The 21710-nt window shown below is 42.8% G+C and overlaps 1 protein-coding gene across 1 annotated transcript in view; it reads right to left on the bottom strand.

Moving 5' to 3' along the window:
* LOC142590701 (uncharacterized) overlaps window positions 1-21230 on the bottom strand; it is a 223638-nt gene extending 202408 nt beyond the window's left edge. The window contains exon 1 of the mRNA XM_075703118.1: window positions 20588-21230. The gene's annotated coding sequence lies outside the window, so the exon portion shown is untranslated. The remainder of the gene's footprint in view (window positions 1-20587) is intronic.
* Between the last annotated feature and the right edge of the window lie 480 nt (window positions 21231-21710).

Raw genomic sequence — 21710 nt, 5'->3', positions numbered from 1 at the left:
CTAATCTTGCATACCTCTCATGTACTCTGAAAAAAAATTATTGAGAATACTTCAATAATTTTTTCACACAATAGCACGAGAATGAGCTTGTGCACTTATAATTGTCCTACACAAATTAAATTTCGCGTACATACTCTTCAAGATAAGCAGAACACCAATATCTAATTGAAATTGCAATCTGCAGAAATTATTTAAAGTGGCCTAATATTTTTTGCATAGTTCCAGAAATTGTACAAGCTGTTTGGATAGGTATCGCCACTTTGCGGTATACAACTAGCTAAATAAGATACAGCATGAAAATATTTGTGAAACTTTTATAAACAAGTGCCCATAAAAATATATTGCCACTATGTAGGACATAACTAAAGAACACCAGCTACACAAAAACCAATGACAATTCAAATCTACATAAAACTCCCTATGAATGGCCGTACATTCAAATTTCTAGCACAAATAATTTAAAAAGTTGTTTCGAGGAGCATTTCCCCTTAAGTGGGTGTCAGTGTTTCTATCAAAGGGTTACAAAATACCTTGAGGCATACCATAGGGAGTTTTATATATAGCACACACACGCATCTGCCTAAAAAGCCCCATGCCCTGCTTGCATTCCTTAGACATTTTTCTGCGTTCTGTTGTATGTCACCGTTTGCATCCCTTAACACTGACGGCGCAAACCCCCAAAAAACAGCCTATTAACACACTGAATCTTTAGGCTGTAAAGGGGTTGTATGCGAATGGGGGCAGCCAACTCTAGCATGAGAATAAAGAAATATTTGTTCTCGCATTAAAGAAACCAGTCAAAATATAATCTCGCAAATGTGGAAATGAATGCACGAAGAACCATGCCGATTGTTACATTAGTGTCTCGAACAAGATCTTTTGATGTTTATAATTCCTAGTTTAATTCACTTTCCTATATTAACTGGGCTCTGACCTAGAATACTAAGTGTAGGAGACTAACCCAGGCCTGGAAGCCAATATTTAAATCTGAAATAGACATTCATTCCCCGACCACATGGCACTGCTACGTCATCAGAAGAAGCATGCATCCATGGACATATAGTCTGTAAAATTATTTTTACATGATCTGTAGCGTTACTCTTGCACTAACAAATTCTGAAAATTAGGAAATACATCTGCTATTTAAAGCACTGTTGCAAACCCGTGTTTTTGAGAAATGCAATACTCAAAAGGTATAATACAACCAATGTGTGCATGAAACCTATGCAGCTGCCTTTGACATTCGTCAGTGTGGCAAATAAGCACTGAGAAATGCCAAGGGTATCATAGCTTTCATGTTTCAAACCTTGTATGCGAGTACCAGTATCTTTGCAGTGAAAGGAAGTCACATTATTACCAGACTCATGAGGGGAATTTACGTTTCTCTAGTTCAATATATTCTTTCTTGTGCTCCTATATCCTTGAGTTTTTCAAAAATAACGGGTGCTTGAAATAAGTGCTCTATATTGCTCTCAAATTTATCCTGCACCAGAGCCTGTGTTATGTTACATTTCTTGAACACATTGCAGTGCTGTAGATTATCAAAGGAAGAAAAAATGCAGTAAGTTCGCATTTTAGCCTTCTGTACAACAAGAATTAAGAACCTATCAATTACATCCACAAGTACAAAAGAACTACGAGAAACTGGGCTTAAAGGCAGGTATACATTAGAATAGCAGGAGCTGACGGTGAGAATTCTAAGAGAAAGGAACTATTAAAAACTAGATACTAAAGACACATATGAATTATAATAACAGAAATATTTGCAAAGAATTTGAAGAGACAAATAGGATGTCTGTTCAAATCACTCCACCCCAACACTCATCCATGGTTCGATAAGTGATCACAGTCGGTGATGCTGTTTGGATAGATGAAAGTGAGGCACAGCTGTCAAATAGGTAGCACATGTAGAGGGGTCACCAAAGGTTGCACGCTGGTTGCACAGCAGGTTGCCATGATCTCCGGACTCCCTCGACCCTGATGCGTTGAACCTGGTTATACGTCGTTTGCACGAGGCCTGGCCCGAGTGTGCGGCATGGCTTGGGTAAAATTTCGAGGCAACCTGAAAAACACAGATCCATATATTTAGCCCCAAAATATTCTGTACCATAGGGCAAATCTGAAGTTTACCCTCTGCACACAGCAGATGATGAAAACAGACACAGGTCACCAGACTCAAGGTATATAAATGTGCAAAAGTGGAAATGAATGCAAAGAGCTGCTTATAGGATGGAATCCTTCATTTTGTCTTTTGTGGATCAATAATAGTATATTAACATAAAGTGTACATGACCCTCTCTATTTGTGTAGGTAGGCTATTCCATGCCAGCTGTTCCAACCTGGCACACGACCACTTGGAATTTTATTTTGAACACTGAGGGCCCTTCAATATAGAACAAATCTCAATTTCACGCAATACTTAAAGAAAAAAAAATTTTTACTGGCATAAACATTATGTCAAATTTTGTGTAACGCACCAAAGAATGCATCATAAAATGGCATAGCCAAAAATATGGTTCCTTCATTAAGAGGGCCGAATCTTTAACGACAATGAAGAGAGGCCTTACACCAAAAACTTAACTGCTTATTAGCCACGACTCAGTTTATTATGGCTGATTAAAAATGAACAAAATGGCTTATTAACTTTATTTTCATAGAAGTGACCTACAGCAAAAGCTGCAAATTTATGCAATCTATGTGTTTAGGACTTGGCCTGTGTGCAAGAATGGTATCAGAAAGATACATTATGCAGCAGTGCAGAGAGAGGAGGATGAACTTGGAAAAGAAGTCAGTTTTGGCGTACGTTTATCGGCCTACTTACCATTGAGGCAGCCCTAGTAAATTTATGCCAAATACCATGTATGAGAGTACATTGTATTGTTTTTAAATTGGTAAAGCTTTATCAAAGTAGTTTTTGTGTTAAGCAAGAAAAAAATTGTACAAGTGGTCTCTTGTAGTTTCAAAATTTGGATCGCATTTCGCCTAATACACATAGCCTCTTGGCGGCTAAGACAAAATGCATGGACTTGAGCATCCCTGCACGGATAGCAGGGAGTCTAAACTGCTTCGAAGTTACTTCTGTTATTGCTGAGTGACTACAAGCCATTTCACTCAAAAAGACGCCGCTTAATTACAGGTATTTACCTGAATTTTTCTGTTGGCTGTCAGCCTGCTGGCATTATCACTAAGGCTGCCAACTCCCTAGTGGACATAGTCGGGACATGGTGGCGGCAGGATGCAGTAACAGAAGCCGCCAAAGGCTCCCAACTACCTAGTGGACGTGGTCAGGACAGGGTGGTGGCAGGACGCAGGGGTAGGAGCCGCCAGAGTGCACCTGCAACAAATTTGCACAAATGTTCTTAGTCCTACCATGTCACGATTTACAATAAAAATTGAGCTGTATGTGTAACATGGCTACCAATACAAATAAAGATAAACAGTTAGGTCCTACGACACAACTAGAAGCCCGACAAAAAGAAACAGTACTTATGTTTATGAAAATCCAAACAATGAAACAAAAATGTGTAACTGGTTTGTGCATGGAAGCTCGGTTTAAACCTGAGCTCATACCATCAAGTGACCTGCTAGTCAACTGTAAGCCTGCCACCTTAAAATGTCATTGTAAATTCTTTTACATGCATTATGTTAAGCTTTGTTAATACAAGTTCAAAATCTTTTAATATAAGTAAATCACCAAGGTAATTCAATTAACGAATTCCAGTGGTCGTTAATGCAACAAAGTGCAAGCTCGGAATGAAGCTGGCCAAACTGGGCAGTGAAAAATAACAATGTGATTCTCTACATCTTGTTTTCCTGGTTTTCGCTCTAGCACTGGAATATACAAGAATTTTGACATTCCTGATATTTCACCCTGCTAATTTTTATGCCATAATGCATAATACTTCAGCAAGAGCAATGATGCTTTCTTTTAACTGTAAATAGTGATAGAACAAGAAAATTTATTGGAGCCAACGTTTTGAGAAGAAAAATCTTCTCTGTCGAAATATTGGCTCCAGCGATTCTTGTTCAACGGCTCTTCATCAGTTCACGTCTCTGTCTTCCTGTGTACCTCTGTACTTTCAATGTTACGTCAATAAAACTGTAATAACGGATCATTAGTAAATGTAGCTGATGAGGAACTTGGGCTTGTTGGTAGATAACAACAGAGTAACTGCGCAACGTAGAGATACGGACAAAGGAGGCTTGTGTGTGTTGTCTCTTCCAGCCATGTCTCCCCTTTGGGCGATTACTCTGTCTAAATGTAAAACTGTTACCCTTTGCACAATAATAGTAAAATGCATAAAGACAGGAAAGTGGACACAAAAATTACAACAAATGGCATCATATGCTAATGAGATATGCAAAAGTGCCTGCTACGATCTGTCTCACCCATAACGTGCTGGATAAGATGGCGTCTTCTTCTGGATGTTGGCATTTCTTGAATACCTAAAGTACATTTCAAAATTACAAAAATACACAGAACAACAGCAGTAGCAGAAGAGACAACGCATTGTTTAGTAAAAGAAAGTAAACTAATCTCTGATACACCGCAGACGAAATTTCCTTTATTAAATTAGTAGAAAAATACACCACACCTCATCTCATTCAATGCTGTGAGCGTTTCTTGGTACAAGAAAAAAAGGTATTTCTGCATGAAAACAGTAAAATAATCATAGCCTTCTACTTTTACAAAATACGCTACAGCGACTAAGCCAACTACGGCTGTATATACTTAAAATTGTTATATGCACATTGCAATAGCCAAGACAGGATAAATTTGGGTTCATATGCAGCTCACCGGGAGATACAACTTTGTAATCAACTCATTTCTGCTTACCAAATATCTGCACTAACATAAGACTACAAATAAAAAGACCCTCTTTTTCATAAAACACCGGACTCAAAATAGAAAATCCAGTAGCAATATTACAATTTCACCACATAACACAGCCAGGTTTTGTAAGCCTAGTAGGATTTACTATATAAATGTTGCAGCATATTCATGCTTTCAAATATTTACAACCGTGAAAATAAAGATTAACTAAAAATCATACATTATATATAGGCTTAGATTGTGAGCTAATGTGTTTTCTACTTACAGCCAAATGCACAAAAAATTTGTTCTCTTTCAGCGCTTTTAAAGCGCTGTGTCTGTTCGCTTGTGCATGCAGCCGCTTTACCGCTCTTAAAATTTCTGTGCTGCCACATCGCCTGACACTGCCGTACAGCGTTGTAGCGCTTTTATTATTCGCGGTAATATACCTAAAGCGCTAGTAAATCTTCAGAATACACAAGCTGCCTTTTCGACTACCTGTCTTCGCCATGCGAAAGTCACACTGGCGCTAGTATTGTATCTACACTTCAAGTTACGCAGTACTTGATATTCTACGTATTTTTCGATGCGAGAGGCCACTCGTCACTAAAGTCCTTAAGAACGGTGTTTCTCCTGGCAGTACAGCTTTGCAATAATTTCAGATGCTCTCCTGAGGCTTCCGTCGGTCAGTAGTATTTTCGCATACATACGCGCACGCATGCCTAAAAAACGTCTGTGAACTGCCAAGAGAAACGTGGCGCAAAATGTAGCCATACCGGAAGGGCCGAGTACGCGCCGTTTGTAAACTCGGAACAAAAGCTGATATGCTTACCTGAGACGTTAAGAGAAATATGGCACTGGTCACTCCCCGCTGGTAGTCGTTCGTATGCATCTGGTCGTCTCTGTCCGTTGCGATCTCCCATATCACAATAAAAGATGCTGTGGAAACCGCAGCACTTCGGGCGCTTGTGACGGTCCGGCGAGCTGCACTTGCGCGATGTCGGCAAAGACGAAATAGGCGACACGCTGCTACTGGCGGCAGTCCCCCTCGTCGCAATCACACAGCACGGACAGAAGCTCCCACCGTTACTTGCCGCAACGCCTGGTTGCAGTCGCCCCTAACGCGGCGATTTCAGAACCACTCAACGACAACGTACCCGCGCGTGATGCAGTGCAACTGTAAAATGGCGTCATGCTACTGACGGCTTCGGCTTTGGATCATTTTGTGTCTGCACAACTGGGCAAAACAGTTGCGCTAGTTTCGGTTTTGTTTCCTTGCGTTGAAATAAAAACTGTTTTGCTCACTGATAATTTTACGTTACTTAAGTAATGTTCACGAATGAAACAGCCATGAATTTAACACGCGTCTTGAAATACCCGCTACGTTCACTTGGCAGAAGCAAAATTTGCTCGTCCGAGTTTGGTTGTGTTTGAAATATCTATCGCTGGGCTGTCGGAGCGTGCTCGAAGTGTGAAGACGCGGCGTAATTGTCCTTAATTTGCTTAGCTATAATGGTGCGGCTGCCCTTGATTTCTGTCGAGTGCAGTTTGCTCTGATGTAAGGTAGAAGTACAAAGCCACCCATGTTACTGAATGATCTAGTGCACCTGAAGCTGCCAGAACTCCGGTATTTCCTCCACAAGTTCTTGCGACTGTGTGCCGCGATCACCAAATGGGAGCGTAGTCATTTAGCGGAGATTTAGCAACACATTTTCTAGAGCTATCGTTCACCGCTATATCACGACATGGAGAAGCAGCGGGGTTGGTCCTTAGTGAAATTTTCTATTTATTGCGAATTTTGCGATAGCAATTATATGGACACAACCGTCGAAATATATCTGTCGGTGTTGCCGTGACCTTACGCATAAAGTCAAGTGCGATAAGATCCTATCCTGCGCCGTTAGCTGTGCGCGTTAAAAGAAGTGTACGAGGGCGAGCCGAGATGTATAGCGTCTGGATGGGTGCCCCAAGTATTTATAGGTGGTCACGTGATAAAACGCGCGCAAGCCGGGGAAAGGAGGCGCTTATTTAGCACGCTTCTCCTCTGGCCGTTGCTCTAGCCCGGTCTGGCGCCACTCTCGCTCTGTCTTGGAGATAATTTCCGATGGGTGCAAAGCGGCGAGGGGGGAAGAGGGAGGGGGGCATTCTTATAGCGCCATTTCAAGTTTCGGAGACGCTTTAAAGGACGAGGCAGCAGCGGTGTTCTGTCCGCTCTGTTCGCGCCCTTCATCACGCCGAGGCTGTGACAGCGAGTGTTCGCGGTCATTGAGTGAAATCTGTTCATGTTTGCACGTGCGCGTGTGACCCCGTGCTTGCTAATTTACGGAGTAAGCGATTGTTTACTGTAGTTTATTCAGGTGATGAAACTACGAACCTTGGTTCGTGCAGTTGTTCATGCAGTGGTTCATGCAGCATTGGGGGGAAACTGCTACATTTTTCTTTTTAAATTTCTAGGCGGTTCAAAAGCAGTGCTGCGTTCGTTAATGTTTGTTTCTGGTGGCGGAACGCAACGCACTCCGGTAGCCCAGTGGCTTTGGGGTTGCGCTGCTGAGCTCGAGGTAACGGGAACAATCACACCCGCAGCAGTCGCGTTCCAGTGGGGGCAGAATGCGAAAACGCGCGTATATTGTGCACTCCGTGCGCGTTAAATAACCCGAGCTGCTGAAAATAAATCTGCAGTTTTCCATTACCGTGCGCCTCATAACAAGATCTTGATTTTGGAACCTAAATCCTCAAAATTTAACTTTACGTAGTGCAATTACATTTACAATCGACACTGTTGAGTGCGCCTATACTGAACTTGTTATCTCGTTGCTGTGCTCTCTGTAGTAGCCAATGCTATATTTTTTAGATTTACTTATGGTCAGAATCCAGTTTGACATATCTGGGTATTCCTTAGCATAGGATGCCAGCGTGTGAGATATTAACAAACATGTTCAAGGAAAATCGATATTTAGAGTTCGATGTAATTGCAGAACATGACAAGCTTGACGAAAGAATGATACACCGCATTACAACCAGGACAGGAAACCGAGGGCCTGCCTAAAACATAAGACGTTATCCGGTATTTCTTCTCCTGCATTTTAATCTTTCTCTCGCCAGACTCATCTCGAATATCAGAGGAGTCGCGATCTTGCACGACGACTCTTCGCGTGCTATTAAGAGTCAAACGACCCACACACAAATGTTGACTCTTGTTTTGTGACTCTACCCGCGCGAAAATGGGTCTTCGTAAGAAAAAAGAGAGTCAAGTTGCCGTGACTCACTTTTTACTCTCTTTTTTCTTAGAGTGTACTTTCGATGTACTAGGTATCAAAAGCTAGCTTAAGGTAACTGACAGTGCCATAACTGGCCTAACTAAGCGTATGGCTGACCTGGAGACATAATTTAAGGCTTCTTAATCTTCCCGTAACGAGTTTGAAGCAATAAAATCTAAGAATGCTGAAATGGTTCCCCAGATCGGCTTTTCAGAAGCACGAATCTGGGATGCTGAAAAGAGCTCGCGTCGTAACAACCATTTATTTTATGGCATTTCTGATACTAACCCGTCTGAAAATTTTGCGGGCTCTGAGGGAACAGCCATTCGGCACTGCCTTACGACTATCAACTTAACAATTCACCGCAATAGCATAGAACGCACCCATCGCCTCGGGCGGTACGTATCTAACCTCACTCGACCGATAATTGTGAAATTTAAGTCATCTCAAACTAAAGAGACCATTCTCTCTAATGTACGCAAATGGAAAGAAACTACCTATAGTGTTGGTGAGGACTTCTCCCTCAGAGTCAAAACGCCCGAAAGGAATTAGTCGCTTTTGCTAAGGCAAAATGTGCTGCATACGCCTTACGATACAAAACTTTGCATATTGGGCCTGAGCTATATGTTTTCAAAGAATCCTAACAAGCAGTAAAATAAATATCGGCTGCTGCATCTCGCTGACCTTAGCAATCATCCCGAACAATTCATTTAAAACCGTGATAAAGGTGCCCGTCTATGTGCATGTATTTTTCCGCTATATACACTAACATTTGTAGTTATCTCTCTAAGCGACAACTTGTTTCTAATCTTGTTTCTACATGCAACAGGAACCTACTGATAATAAGCGAGACCTGGCGGAACGGTGATATCACACATAACCAAATACATTCAGACCTGCCCAACTTCCATCTTTTTTTTTAAACGACCGCAACGACACACGGGCGGTGGTGTACTTGTTGCAGTCAGCCAGGCCTTATCACGTTCCCTAGTTAGCCCTTCATCTCAACTCGAAACATTAACATTAACCTGCACCAAACACTATTTTACTCGGCGTCTGGCACAGACCACCACATCACAATGAAGATTTTTGCTATCAGCTCAATAACTTTCTAAGTGAACTTATTACAAAGCATCCTAATTTACATGTGTTTTTGGGGGGACTTTTCCGAATATTGATTGGCATAACCAGGCTGCACCAACATAAAAAGCGGGAAAGGAAGCGAATGTATTGATATTTGCCACAATATCAATCTGACTCAGCTAATACGGCAACCTATTCGCGTAACAAAAAACTGTGCAAACATTTTAGACCGCCTTCTAACTAATCTATCAGGTAGCGTTCAGCCCATTACATACCTGCCTGAGATCAGCGACCACAAAGTCATTCATGCCAGCTTTGAGCTCTCACCTATCCAGCGCCCAAAATATAACAAAACTATCCGTCTTTATGACAAAGGAAATTATGTGATGCTAAACAATGAACTTAATGAATTTTATGAAGTTTTTGCTCGTAGTTTTCATTTTCGACGCATTCACGAGAATTGGTCACTGTTCAAAAATAAACTTGACAGTCTAATTACCAAATTTATTCCCGAGTTCTGCTTTCGCGCTTCACGAAATCCCTGGTTTAATAACACACTGAAACGTTTGGAAAATAAGAAACGTCTTTACCATTCACCCAGAACTCGGGGAACAGGGTGACGCACAGGCTAAATGCCGGGAAGGTGAAAAAAAAATTACCTGACTGGAATTCAAGATGCCGATCGTACTTTTTTTGATTCTGACCTACCTAATATGCTTACCAGTAACCACAAGAAAATCTGGCAAATCGTAAACCCGCATGACACACCCGAGATAACCCTGACAGATTTAACAGTTGCAGTCATCAATGAAACTGAGTGCGCGGCATTATTCAGCGTCGCTTTCTCATCCATTTTCACTAAAGGAACAAACGTTACTTCCTACGCCATCTTCAAGGATGAAGCATGCAATGATAACACGGACTGCAACCACCGGGTTTTATCCCTTGCCAAAATTTTTATGGAAACTCTACAGACACTCCATAGACGTCTATAGACTGTCTATAGACTTTGTACAAAAATATTTCTAAAGGATCATTGCTAATCGAAAGCCTAAATCTTTCAACCGCTTCTGGCGTTGATAATAATAACTGCAAAGTTCTTAAGAACACTAGGGATATTTGTGCCCGAATTTCGATGTCTACTTTTCACACAGTCACTTTCATCTGAACAACTACCAGACGACTGGAAAATCGGTAACGTCATCCCAGTCTTCAAACTCGGTAACAAAAATTCAGCCCTTAATTACCGTCCCATTTCTCTTACTAGCGTGGCCTGCAAGGTTATGAAACACCTCATCTACACACATTATAGGCTTCCTCGATTAGAACAAATTCTTCCATTGTTCACAACACGGTTTTCAAAAAGGTTTCTCATGTCAAACGCAACTGGCTATCTATGTTCAGCATTTGCATACTAATCTCGACACTAACCAACAGACCGGCGCCATTTTTTAGATTTCGCAAAAACGTTCCATAAAGTTATACGTAATCGTTTAATATTAAACTTTCTTAATTGAACATCTCGTCCAATATCTTGAAATGGATTGAAAAATTCTTGACTAATCGCTCACAGTTCGTTGCTATTAGCGTTTGCAATTCCCCTCCCCTACCTGTAATCTCCGGCGTTCACCAGGGGTCGGTACTAGGTGCGCTCCTATTTTTAATTTTCATTAATGATTTACCGACCAAGGTATCTTCTAACGTACGCATAACCGCCGACGACTGCGTCATTTATCGCACCGTTACTAACCCGGATGTCCAAGAAATGCTTCAGGACGACCTTAACAGCATTAAGGAATGGTGCGACGAGTGGTTAATAGAACTTAATCCTGATAAATGTAAACGCCTGTCTTTCCACCGCCGCGGTCATACGCATGATTTCCCATACGCAATAGCCAATATGCCTGTACAGTCTGCCTATCATGTAAATACTTAGGTGTCACTCTGCCTAACGATTTGTCCTTGGCCCCGCACATTACCAATTTAATTTCGTTCGTTAATAAGACGCTTGGATTCCTGCGTCGTCATCTCTGCCATGACCCTGAACACGTAAAATTACTAGCATACAAAACTCTTGTCTTATCGAAGTTAGAATACGCATCGCCCATTTGGAACCCGCATCACGCCTACCTTATTAATGCACTTCAATCACTTGAAAACAGAGCAGCCCGATTTATTCACTCTTCATATTCACACATCAGTATATCATCCTTGAAATCGGAATCGGGGGCGCTATAACGTAAAACTATTCCAATATGTTTTTATTCCAATCTCCTGACGTCAAATTTGCGTAAGCGCCGATGCAAGCATCGGGCCGTGACCCGCAGGGTTGTTTCAAGAGACCAATCAAATGCTTTCCTCGTTTATAGGAGGTCACTTTTGTTTGCTTTAAAAACGAATAACATTGCCTACACAGAGCGGCTTGTCTTATCGCATTGGCTTATAAGAGGCGAGGAGCACGGCTCAAGCGGAGAGGGATTCGATGGGGCCGAGCCAGTGCACTGAAAATCGATAACCGGATGAAGAGGTTGGGGCGGCGTCTGCGAGTGGTGCGCTTTTTAGGGTGGCTCATCGAAAATCGCGGTGGCATGCAACGGAAGGTTAAGAATACTGCTAAAAATGATTATCATCAATGAAAAGTTGACTGAGCGAGGTCGCAAACGTGCCGAAAGTGCTCTAAGACGCTACACAGCCACGGAAAAAGCATATTGTACGCATATAACCAACGTGCTCTCCGGCAGGTGCGAGTAGCCGGTGCCTGAGCGATCGGCGGCAGACATCTTTTATTCCTATCGGAACGGGACAGCCTGCGGTTATTCAGAGAAAAATTCAGTTTTGTTCCGCATATTAATGCATCTTTAACGCGTACACGTCACTTTGACGCGGTGAGTTTTCGCGGTTTTGTGACGTCGCGTGACAGGCAGGTGAAGTAGGTGCAGCCCTAAAACTTTTTACCAATAGCCGAGGCCTAAGGGCGAAAAGGCGTCGAATCAGAAATAACTATTGTTCTTTTGTTATTTGCAGTCGTGCATAATCATTGTGTTCACATCATATCAGATGGGGAGTTACCGCGGTTTTCGTGACGTCGCGTGACACACAGGCGAAGTGAGGGTGGTTACATATAGTTGTTGGCCAATGGCAGAGGGATGATTGCAGAATTGGAATAGAAAAGTTTCGAATAGCGTTACGTTATAGCGCACCGGGTTTGTTACAACTTTCACTTCGTCGCCGTATTGCGAGTCTGCCTATTTTACAAGTTTTTCTACAGTTCACTAAGCTGCGCACCCTACGTTGGCCCGCCAGTCCGCATATCTCACCGCACGCGTCATCCATTCTAAGTTTCCCGGCCACGTGCCCGCGCTGTCACTTTTGCCGCGTTATTTTTTTTTCTGGTGTTGCAGCAGGCTGAAATGTCCTATCCAAAGACATCAACGTAATTACGTCCCCATCCACCTTTGCAGAAATAATTATAAATCACTTTTCACTGTACTGAACACTATAAGTAAACTGAATGTTTGTTCCCACCCCTTATGTTACACCCATTGAATGTGTAAAGAGCAGGGTGCAAAGATCAGGACAGAAGAACACAAACGCAGGACCGGCGCCATTCGAGTGGCGCAGGACCTGTCGTTTGTGTTCTTCTGTCCTGATCTTGGCGCCCTGCTCTTTACACATTCAAGCATGAACCAACTAGCCCAAGCAAGAGTTTCAGTTGTAACACCCTTTGCGGTTCTTTAAGGTAATAAGATGAAAAGAAACGTATCGCAAGTTTCTGGAACGTTATGCACGCGTCTATCTGCTACTGCTGTCTGTTGTCGCCGAACCTTGTGCAATCTTATGCATGTATGCGCGACGGGAATCGCATAGAACTTTCTGGAAGACACGTGGGCACCAGCGATTACTCTGGGGCATTTGATGGCTCATGTATAAAAGCTGGTGCGCTTTACCCGCTCAGCAGATTTTCGACGATCTCCGACTGTGTCCGCCGCCGTGCATTGAATGTAGCCGGTTTTGAGGGCACAAGTGCGCCCAATAAAACGCTAGTTTCGTCATTCTCAGCTTTGCCGCTTTCTTCAGCGTCAGTACCACTTCACACTATTTCAACAAGCACGGGGAAAAAGGGTTTATTTAGGCGTGCGGGAACAGCACGCTACGAACAGCAGTAATGGCCACTGCACAGTCTTGGTTCTCCTCTTGATCCCCGCGTCCCTTTTACGCACTTGGACGCAACAATATTATTTAAAAGTGCACTTGCACTCTTCCAACACGCTGTGTTCAACGAACTGCGAGTTGTTTCAAAATGGTTTCGTCACAATCAACTGTTATTAAAAACTGACAAGACATAATTTTCTATTCACGAAGAAAATCCTTAATTATCCTTGAATTAACATATCACTAAAAAAACGAACGTCTTCACATCATTAAATATTTGAGAATTATACTTGATAGTAACGTTCACCGGAAAGACCACATCAACGCTGTTTGTAAAAAGTTGATTTTCACCTGTTGCACTGTCACACATGCACGACGACACTTTGAATCGAATTCGCTAAGATCGTTGCATTTTGGCCTATTTCACTGCCACCTTGGCAATTGTTGCGAATCGTGGGGCCAAACATACGCAACTTGCCTAACACTGCTAATCCGTTTACAAAAGCGGGATGTGTGTATGATTACTTTATTTCCCTGCGCAACATCCCAGTATTACTATTTTTGAGAAACTACGTGTTCTGTCGTTTAATACTATGCGTAACTACAAAGTCTACTGACCAGTAAGCAGGATAATCAACACTAATACACGTCTGCGTCGTAACGTCTTCATTTTCCCATCGCCAAACGCGCGGCACGCAAGCAACTGCAACCTCAATATCTCTGTGTGCTTCAATGTGTACGGTGAAAGGCTAATCGAATTTTCCGGTGCTAAGATGCGGAATGACTGACCTCTTGAAATAAAACTTGGAACAAATTCCGAAGGCCCTGCTTAATCTCCAACCTAGCATTATCTTGACCTTTTCCTGATGTACTTTCCATTTTGTGTAATGCCCATAGTTCGTTTCTCTTTTTTTTTTCTTGTGTGTGTGTTTAGTTATTCATGTAGATTATTATGTGGTTATATATGTTGTATTGAAATGGCTGGTTACTAATTAGTACTAATGTGTAACAATCACCTGTATTTACTAACACTAACAGTTTGCACAAGGTTATTAATCATTTTCTGTATTGGACCTTTGACTAGAAATTTACGTTACCGGTCTAAATATTTCTGTATGAACTATTCCAATTCATATAATTCAGCTTTCTGTTTCGGTTGATCGATTAATTGGTTGCTGTGAATCACGCTCACGCGTCACCCACGCGCTGCCTTTCACGGTCTCCCGATCAGCAAGGCAGTCGCTCCAAACTTCGCTTCGTTTGGAATTGCGCCGCACGAGGCAGATTTTCCGCACCAGTCAATCTACTGCAAAATGAAAACATTACAGACCTGCGCTCTAATTTCAAACTAGACAGTATGGCAATCATCGATGAATTTTTAGCGAGTTCTCGAGGCTCGAAAATAGGGGGCTAAAGTAAGGGTAACGTAAGACAAATGTAGACGGCGTTTTGTACGGCTAGGATGAAGACAAAAACTGTCGTTTTCAGTTGGAAAGTGCTCCACAAAGCTGATAAGTGAACAGCGAGCATCAATCCCTGAAACTTTAAATATTAACTGTAGAAGTGTGGTCAGCAAAAGCGCTCACCTAGAGTGACTGGTTATTCTTAAGGGTCCCAATATTGTCATATTGACAGAGACATTGTTGAGTGATGAGGTCTACGAAGGTGAATTGGTTCCTACAGGATACCATGCTAATAGCAGGGAACCATGGTAGCAGAAAAGGTGGGGTCTGCTTATTCTGCAAAAGAGCTCCTTTTGTATTCCTGATACCTGATGTAGGCGAAATTAAGTGTATCTTCTGTAGCACCTATAGTTGTAATGTTAGGCGCATTATATGGGCCATGTACAGGCCCCTTAACTCTACTGTCAGTACTATGAATGTATTGAAGTACTTATGTGAACAAGCTAAACCTGATGACCGGATAATGGTATCTGGAGGTTTTGATTTGCCTAATGGTGATTTGGTTAAGAATGTCCTTAAAGAATCACAGTGAAAAGGTAGGAGAGACAACGCTAGATGTTGGTTTCATGTTCGACCTCACCGAAAGTTTCACGAGAATTCAAAAAAATAGTAAATCCTTTCTCGGCCTTTTTTTTTGGTAGGCAGAACTGTTACAGGCGGTATGTGTAAGATTGTTCCAGGAATTTCTGATCATCTGGCCGATTTACTTAGCCTCAACAACGTTAATCTTACCAAAAATAAGCAAACTGCACGTTTTCATAACTTTTTACATGCCGATGACGAAACCATTATTGATATGCTTTCATTTCATCTGCAAGATTTCTCTTGCAGTACGGCTAATGTTCGTGATCTTTGGGCTTCATTCAGAAAAGCGTGCACAAATACATTTATCGATTCGTGCCGCTTATACGTTAGAAAAAGAACCGCGCGAGTGTTTGGCTAAGCCGATATACTATACAATTGCAGAGAAAGATAGAGATTAAAGAAAGAACAACGTCTATTGGCCGACCTCATGGTCATAAAGGTAAAAAGATCGTGATTTCTCTTTTCAACTTAGCATTCAAGTAGCACGTGGCACAGACAAATATTTCGGTATTTCGTTACCTAGTTTTATTACAAGTTCACCACAGAAATTTCGGCGCACAATTTGCGCAACTTCAACCGATGTGGACAATTCTATGATAGACGGTGTTCTTGTTTCCGATGGTACAATGATTACGAATGCATTTGATAGACAATGAAGAGAAAGAAGCTTATCGCAAACGCTAGAGATCAAAAGTGAAGGGAAGCCGGCTAGGCGTAGCCTTGAAACTTGGTTATTGAAACTGATTTCTATTTTGTGGTTGCAAGATTTGTTTAGCTTCTTCAAAAGATCGAACAGGCAAGAGAGGGCACTCACTCAAATAAGCCATTTGACAGGAAGACATTACATGTGATTCCTTATTGGCACAGGGTGTCCCTCAACCTCAAGAAGGTGGCACAAAGGCACAGTATCAATCTTCTCTTCAGTGCACCATGTAAGCTGGCCAAGATATGCCCTATGATGACAAAAGCAAAACCCGAACCATGCTCTAAGAAACATGCAGCGCAGTTCACTGCTTGCAAAAGTAATGTCGTTTATGAGATACCCCTAAGTTGCCAACAGGTTTATATCGGTCAAACCGGACGGTGTTTTAATGAAAGGGCGCGTGAGCACAATTGGGCCGTAAATAACAATGCGGGGGGCCATCTGGCAGAACACTGTAAACGTCACAATTGCCGTCCGTATCTTCGTGACACCAGGTTTCTGGCATGGTCTAGAGATAGACTAGAACTGGAGATATTGGAAGCTTTTTACATTGCAAAGGCCGAGGGCACGTGTATTAGTTGCCCTTCAGTGACGCTTACCGAAAAAGAGATAGCTTTTCTAATGAGATAGGGAGATCGTGATGTCACGATGGGCCGTCCTTGGGTGCATCTATTTAAATTCCTGTTTCTTGCGCCTTGCCCGTCGTTCATGTTGTTCTTTTAGTCCGCGTCTTCGAAGCGCTCTTTTCATCAAGTATATAATTCTTAATCATATTTCTGAATTTTTGATTGCCTATAGTGCACTATCTGAATGTCAACACGGATTCAGAAAAGGCTATTGGACTTGTACACAATTAGTAGAGTTTGCTCAGGATTTTGCACTGGCAATTAACACTGGCGTCCAGACAAATGCAATTTTATGTATTTTTAGAGCATTCGATAAGGTGCCACAAAAAAAATTTATTTTCAACATAGAGAACGTGCTTAACACCTAGCTTAGCTCAGTAGCCGGCAGCAATTTGTTATATTTAAAGATAAATGCTTCGGAAATCTTTTTGTAGAATCTTGCGTCCTCCAGGGATCGGTGCTTGGACCGCTTCTTTTTTGTTTATGACAGTGTCTCTTATACCCCTGACACACGGGCAAAACTAAAGTCCTTTCCAGTAAACCCCTTTTGCTACTCTGAAGGACCCTTTGCAGAAAGGACTTGCGCCGATGACACACGGCACCGCACTAAGGGCCGATTTACGCTTGAGCCGCCCATTGCCGCAAACCGCACCGCACGCTTGCGGTCGCGCGAAAAATTGCACGTATTCAGCACTTGTGCACAAATTACTATTTTCACTGTGTGCACAGTGTATACCTTACACATTGTAAACCGAAATTTGTGCACAAGTGTTTGATGCGTGCAATCTTTCGCGCGACCGCACGCGTGCGGTGCGGCTTGCGGCGATGGGCGGCTCGAGCGTAAATCGGCCCTAACTTCCTTAGGTGGTTCCTGAGATGAACGCCGCAAGAAAAATAGCGCTGCTTGTCAAAGCAGCAAGTGAGAGAACTTTTTTAAAAAGATGCGTATTCGGATTACATTCAGCTACTATAGAACGAAAAAACAGTTTTTTTCATTGTGGATGGCTTATAATGAGCATAATAATTTAGTTTATTCGCGTTTTTGCGCTCTTAGCAGCAGTTTAAATTGGTCCAGCAACTATGTACAGTCACTGTTTTGCTATGCTACAGTGTACTAGAATACCTGTGCATGCTGTTTATTCTGGTGTTGGCCACGTTTCTGATGTCCTTTTTCACGTCTTTGTTGTCCCTTCCTTGGTGCATGCAGGCGTAACGCGTTTTATTCAATGTGTTACTCGCACAATTGTGATCGCGTGACAAAACTGCGCATATACAACATGGCTCAGCGAAACACTAGCGATGAAGCAAGAGTTGAGGTCGCTCTGACGCTTGTCGCTCTCGGATCTCTTGAAGATGAGATAAACGCAGCCAAGGCGAAAGTGGAAAACATCAAACGTCAACTCGTCATGAGCATGCTTCATGTTGACTGCTTCGGCAGTGTTCCCACGAGCCGCAATCCGCGGAAGGTGGGCCTACGTGGGCAACGATGGATCGTTTCACGATGCTAACACACCGATCACGACGCAGGAAATGACACTGCTGGGATTCAACATGGCGGGACTAGCGACGTGATGCGAGCATTTGAGACTATGACTAGAGTAGATCTTCGCTATTCGACAAATCGCATTACCGCTAAAAATTAAAACACTTTCGCAAGGTAAAAAAATACTTATGGGGCACCGTAGTGGTGTGGCAAGTTTCCTTCTACTGACGAGTTGTGCACGCTGTGCGCCAGAGTAACTCCTTTTCCGCTCGAAAAGGAGATGCGCGATCTCCTTTCCCGCAAATGCCTTAAGGGACATACTCCTTTATCGTGTGTCACTGCGCTTGAACGTCTTTACGGGAGATGTCCCCTTACCTAAAGGACTTTAGAGTGCCCGTGTGTCAGGGGTATTAATCTGTTAACATAAAACTATATGCAGATGCCTGTGTTATTTATTGAGAAAAAAAGCCTAAATGATCAAATAGCGTTAAACGCCCCATTTCAAAATGTAATCAATTCGTGTGAAACTTGGTTTATACTTATTAACTATGAGAAAATTGTATTTATGAGCATTGCAAATAAAAAGGAGTTCCTTATGTTCTAACATGATTAACACCATACATTTATCAAACAGGTGCAGCACCACAAGTGTCTGGGGGCTAGATTACTAAAAACGTCTCCTGGAATAAGAACCAACTATCTTGTAGCCTGTGTTAACACAAGACTTTCTATGTAGGGTTCTCAACTGCTCCGCTCCTAGTGTTCGCTTGCTGGCATACAAATGCACAGTACTACCTATACTTGATTACGCAGTCACCATTTGGGATACATTCACGTTGAGTAATATAAACAAGATTGAAAACATTCATAAAGCTTGCGTGTTTTGTCTATAACTATTGCGGTCGAACACCTGTAAGTGCGCTGCTAGCGAGAGCAAATATAACGCCCGTAGACGAAAAAAATAGAGTTTTTCGTCTGAAATTTTTATATCAAATAATTAAACGTTGCTATAATAGAAACCTCCACAAATGGTTGTATTTTTCTCCAGGTTGTTCCACAAGGTAACGGCAAAACCTCACCATTGCACCCTTTCAATCGCGCTAATCTTGTTTTAAAAATCCCTTTTTTTCTGAGTACTATCAGAGACTGGAACAATCTGATTAATGATGATGTCCTGCAAACATCTCTTGAAGTGTTTCCTACTTGTCTCGAATAGCTCACTCAGCTTCAGGTTTTGCAGTCGGCCACTAATAACATTGATGTTTTTTCCCAATTTAACTATATCCTACAATTATCTTTTCGAAAATATTTGTACCTCTAATGATACGCTGAGTTATTTCCTGGTTTTCCTGCGTTTTATAGTTCAAGAGTCAAATATTGTATTTTGTTAGATATCGAGAACTTGTAACACTCAAGCTTGCGCAATTCTGTGTTCCTACTTCTATTCTTTCATATTTGATTGCGTTTTGTCTAAGTATTGTATGCCTGCCAAAACATTTTAATTTGTACTGTGCCCGATTGTAATTCCCACCCTGCTTTCGATGGGATTGCAGTATCTGTAAGTAAAAACTAAAATAACACATAAAGTGCTACTAAACTTGTACAGCAGAACACCAAGTACAACGCACAGTGCAGTTCGCACGATGTGTTTGACAGAGCTCATTTGAGTCTGAAAATATCGCTCACATTTGGATCCACGTCATCGCCCTCGTGTATTTGACTTAACTATAACATGTGTTGATTGCGTAGAGTTTTCATTGGCATTACTGAATGTATAGTTCCTATATTGAAAATGACTAGGGTCGAATGTATCAAGCGAGTAAGACGTGCTTGTATACCGCTTACAGGACATTTTGCAGTGGAAATGGTAACGAAGCTCCTGGTTATTGAAGCTAACAGCAACAGCTCACTGCCAACAGGTGCGCCATTTTGATGCAGTAGCATTGGCTAAATTTAAACTAATCGGTATACCCACGTCAGGAAGGTAAAAAGCGTGGTACCCTGGTAGTGTCTATATCTCCGTATCTTTGTTGTAAAATGGAAAACAAACTGATAAATTATGTGGACAGTGCAATTATTTGACATTAAGCTGACCTCATTTCATAATTCGGTACAGTGCAGAATGAAAAATAACAGCTAAAAAACTTTTTCAGTGGTTTTCTCATTTAATGCGTTACAGTTGAGCGTACGCAGAAAGCAATCATTGACACCTCCTACGGGGCTTTGCTTCGCATAGTTTCTTCTGTACATTACGTAGTTTTTCTGGAATGATTAAGCTGGTTAACTGTTTGTCAACGTATCTGAAATGTAGAGGACTACTTCTAGCAGCATGCCGCAAGCGTCCTTAAAAACCTACAAGTCCTCGTTATAGTGTACAGGGAGAACGACTTGAAAAAATAAAATACGCTTTTTGCATACTTACATTTCGTGCGGCGTGAGTGAAGCACTTGTTTACTCGGCCGGTTCACTCCTGGGGGGTTAGAACTTCACCATGGAGCGAACAGAAGTGTTCAATAGCACAACTGTGTTGAATAAATTACCAGGTCAACGTCTCCACTGAAGCGGAGGCTCGGTAAGCATACAAGAGGCGGTGATGGAGAGTTTGCGTGTAGCTTGAGGCAGCAAGAGCGAAAAATTCCGCCGAAAGCGTTAAAACGCGGCACTTCTGGTGGTTTCTAGATGACCCCAGGGGCGTTTACGCTGGCCCGGCGCGAACGACGATGGTGGCACCGGTCGTTTACATTTGAATGAAGGTGGAAGGAAAAGCTTTCACCACCTCGTTTCCATTGCAAAACGGAAGCGCTCTCGTCGCCGCCTGCATGCGCGGAGCGACAGCTGACTGGTTGCTCCAGACAGTCTCACTCGGAGATGGATATCCACAACGGAGATCTCGCAGGACACATGGCTACGAACAGCGCCCGTGGTCGAGCACCAACCTTTTCTTCAGTGGCTGGCGAACAGGTGTCTCGATGCTCTCCCACGTTATTTCGTTTCACGATAACGCGGCACGCGCACTCCCGTCCAGCGAGTACCCAGCCACGAGAGCAGGAGCGCGCGACGTCACGTTCCGACGTGCACTGGAGCTGCGTCGCACACCAGACGAGCGTCGACCGGCGCCCCCTCTCTAGTTGCCCTTTCCATAATGCACCCTCCCCTCTCATGGGTTCTCACTCCCTCAGCGATGCGCGGCCGATACGTCTCCCTTTCTTCGCAGCCGCCACCGCCAACACCACCAGCGAGAGCGGTAGTAAAACAGCTCGAAACGCGTCCAATACAAGCAGACACGCGGGAATGCATTAAAGATAAACCGAGGGAAGACTGGTGGCGTCGCGTAGCGGAAGCGGCACCTACTAGTCGGGCTAGAATCCTGGTTGCGCGGGGCCTGAGTCTGAGCGCGAGCGACCGGCAGTGGCTCGGCACGGCGCCCAGCCTAAGTGGCCTTTGTTGCCACTCGGCCTCAGGAGCCCGTGACTTTGTGGAAGCACCGTGCAGCTTCTTGAGGGCGTTCCTGGGAAATTCAGGGGTATTGCGACAAGGTTTTGTGA

Source organism: Dermacentor variabilis, chromosome 8, assembly GCF_050947875.1.
Source record: "Dermacentor variabilis isolate Ectoservices chromosome 8, ASM5094787v1, whole genome shotgun sequence".
In the NCBI taxonomy this organism is placed as follows: Eukaryota; Metazoa; Arthropoda; class Arachnida; order Ixodida; family Ixodidae; genus Dermacentor; species Dermacentor variabilis.
The sequence above is the reverse complement of the archived record's forward strand: the minus strand, read 5'-3'. Positions and strand labels throughout refer to the sequence as shown.